The sequence below is a fragment of the Camellia sinensis genome, chromosome 15 (assembly GCF_055761805.1).
Source record: "Camellia sinensis isolate YWXY chromosome 15, ASM5576180v1, whole genome shotgun sequence".
Taxonomy (NCBI): domain Eukaryota; kingdom Viridiplantae; phylum Streptophyta; class Magnoliopsida; order Ericales; family Theaceae; genus Camellia; species Camellia sinensis.
Window position 1 is genome coordinate 125,474,298 of NC_138975.1, and position 3,700 is coordinate 125,477,997.

The following is a 3,700-nucleotide window of genomic DNA, read 5'->3' on the forward strand; positions in this document are numbered from 1 at the left end:
TGAGATACCGAGACCGTTTGTTTGTACCGGAGTCTTGCCGTGAGGAAGTACTCCGAGAGTTTCATCATTCGCGCCTTGCGGTGCATCCAGGAGGTACTAAGATGTATCAGGATTTGGGTCGCCAGTTTTGGTGGCGGGGTATGAAAAGAGATGTGGCTGTTTTCGTATCGAAGTGCCTTACTTGCCAGCAAGTGAAGGCCGAGCATCAGAGGCCAGCGGGTTTGTTGCAACCCTTGCCTATTGCCGAGTGGAAGTGGGAGCATGTCACTATGGACTTCGTTGTAGGTCTTCCAAGGACTCAGCGGGGTAGTGATGCTATTTGGGTGGTTGTAGACCGGTTGACTAAGTCGGCGCACTTTATTCCTATGCGCGTGAGAGATTCGGTAGATCATCTTGCCGACCTGTATATTCGGGACGTAGTGAGATTGCACGGGGTCCCAGTGACGATCGTCTCAGATAGAGATCCTCGTTTTACTGCTAGGTTGTGGCAGAGTTTGCAGAGTGCCTTGGGCACTAAGTTGACCTTTAGTACGGCTTATCATCCTCAGACTGACGGGCAGTCCGAGCGTACTATTCAGATCCTTGAGGATATGCTTCGGGGTTGTGTCCTGGACTTCAGTGGGACGTGGGAGAGGCACTTGCCATTGGTAGAGTTTGCCTACAACAACAGTTTTCAGTCTAGCATCGGTATGGCACCGTTTGAGGCCTTGTATGGCCGACCGTGTAGGTCTCCAGTTTGTTGGGCCGAGGTGGGTGATGCACCTTTGTTGGGTCCGGAGTTGGTTAGGGAGACGACGGAGAAAGTTGAGCTTATCCGTAAGAGGCTTGTTACAGCCCAGAGTCGGCAGAAATCTTATGCTGACCGTAGGAGGAGGCCTTTGGCATTTGAGGTAGGTGATCATGTCTTTCTGAAGATATCACCTAGACGAGGCCTGATGAGGTTTGGGAAGAGTGGGAAGTTATCCCCTCGGTTTATTGGTCCTTTTGAGATCCTTGAGAAGATAGGCGAGGTTGCTTATCGGTTAGCCTTACCGCCGCAGTTGTCCGGAGTGCATGACGTGTTTCATGTGAGTATGCTTCGGAAGTATGAGCCAGATCCATCACATGTGTTGGATTGGACTGATTTAGAGGTAGATGAGGATACCTCGTATGAGGAGAGACCGGTTCGGGTCTTGGATAGGCGGGATCAGGTCCTGCGTGGCAAGACCATTCCTTTGGTGAAAGTCTTGTGGAAACATCACGGAGTGGAGGAAGCCACTTGGGAACGTGAGTTGGAAGTCCGAGAGAAATATCCGGACTTGTTTGTTGATATGTGATCTTGTAGTTAAATTTTGTATTTTGTTGAACTTAAGAGCTTGGATATATGTCTTAAGTTATGAAACATTGAAAATGTTTTGGTTATTGGAAGTATGTTTTGGAACTTGCCTCTTATGGAAGTTGAAAGTGACATTATGTGCGTTAAATATATTGTTGAAATTGGAAGGATAGTGCATAATGTTGGTGCATGTTGAAAATACATATGTTGTTTACATATTGTGTTATGTCTCTTGTTAAAGGGATGGGATGACCGGTAATGGGTCGAATTGTTGAATGTTAAAATGTAACATTGTTTAAAATGGAGGAAAACTTGTTTTTGAAAACTTGTGTTTAATTTCGGGGACGAAATTCTTTAAGGGGGGGAGGTTATAGCGATCCCAGGTTTACCCTTGTTGTATAGTGATCCGGACATGTGTCCGTGGATGTTGGTAGTTGTTTATTATCTTGTTTACATCCTTTCTTACTTTGTATTTGAGTTATAGGATGTGTTGAGCGGGTTTGTTACAGGTTGGTTGAGTTTAGAAACCAAAACTAGTTGCCCAGATTTTTGGCCTGTACGCTCGAGCGGAGGTGTTGGCGCTCGAGCGTAGATTACATCCATCCAGTATCTTGTTGTGCAGTGTTGTAAGCTCGAGCGTAGGGTTGGGAGCTCGAGCGGAGGCCTGGTTCTGTAAAAGTGCTGGGCGAGTGCATTCTGCGCTCGAGCGGGAGGTTGGCCGCTCGAGCGGAAGTCTGTGAGTGGCCGCTCGAGCGGGGTGTTTTACGCTCGAGCGGAAGACTGGGTTTAAATCCCGAAATTTGTGACTTTTCAAATCACTTTTTCACTTTCTCTTCTCTCTCTTACTTTTCCAAAACCACCATTGTTGAGCCTCTCACTCTAGACTCTACCTTCTCTCTAGGTTTTGATCTAGTAGGAGTGATTTACTCACCTTTGGCCTTTACAAAAAAGTTGTTGATCGTCGAGGGCTTCATTTTAATCTGAAAATCTCGGGTTTTGGAGCACGTTGGGTTTTGTCGTCTTCTCCTTTGGGACTCCGAAATTGAGGTAGGGATAACCTACTCCTCTCTATGGGTTTTGTCTTTAAATTTTGGTATTTTGAGATGTTGGGCTTGGTTTGGTAAATTTGTGAAAGTTTGGGGCTTTTGTGTAATTTTACAAAAGTTGGGGTTTTATTCATAATAAACCTAGAAGCATGTTTGGCATAGAAAAATAGAATGATTGTTGAATCATTGATGAAAATGGAACCTAAGGGTTGAAATAGTAATTATGGAAAATGGCCTAATTACATTGTTTAATTAATTGAGATAATTAATTGGTGAGAAATGAGGAAAAGAAATGTTGATTGAATATCCATTTGTGCATTTATTTTCTGTTTAGAAATAACTGCTTTGGGCTATCGGTGGAGGATAGTCGTGATTGTTGTAGACAATGCATGATGATTAGGTAAACTGAAACTAATCAATGGAATGTGTCATGGAACTTGACGGTTGATAGAATACATTAATTGTGTGTATTGTGTGATTGTATATAGAACCAATGTGTTTATATACGTTATGTGTAGAGGAGGAGATAGGGGATGTACTCCGCGGTTTAGGGGAAGATAGGGGATGTACCTCTAAACCGGATAGGTATTGGGAGGAGATAGGGGATGAACTCCGTAGACAGAGCTCATATGCTTGTCTAGAGAAGTGAAGATAGAGCTCATATGCTTATCTTTGTGAAGTGTGGATACAGCTTGTATGCTTATCTGTGGATATTGTTGATATACATATCTGTTGAGAATGTGGATATAGCTTTTATGCTTATCTGAATGTGAGATATAGTTTTTATACATATCTGTGGAAATGATGATAGAGCTAGCATGCTTATCTGTTGAAAAAGGGAAAATGAAAAGTAATTGGGACTTGTAAGTCGTTGACATAAATAAGTTATTTATGTGATTGTATCAGTGTTGACCAACTATCAATTGCTAATGTTTTAGTCATTGTCCATGGTTGGTTTAGTGTATTTCTACTGGGCTGTGGCTCACCCTATATGGGAATATCATTTTCAGGTGTAGGAAGCATGCCACCTCCAAGGACATAGCTGGGAGACTAGTGGCAGGCATAGTTTTTGTCGTTTTACTTTTGATGTATTACATGTAATTTCAAGCCAAGGGCTTAATGTGTAAACGAGTTAGAACTCTTGTTGTAACCAAGTGTTAACTTGGAAAGCTGTAAGCCCGTAGGGCATTTTGTTATGAGGTTAACATGTAATACTTATGTCTTGGAATTCTAATGAATGAAAGGAATGCGGTTAGTTTAAATGTAAATTCATGTCTTATCTGATGGGTTTATTGCTATTAATTTGAGGGCGTTACACAACAGCACAGTCCAGTCTGAT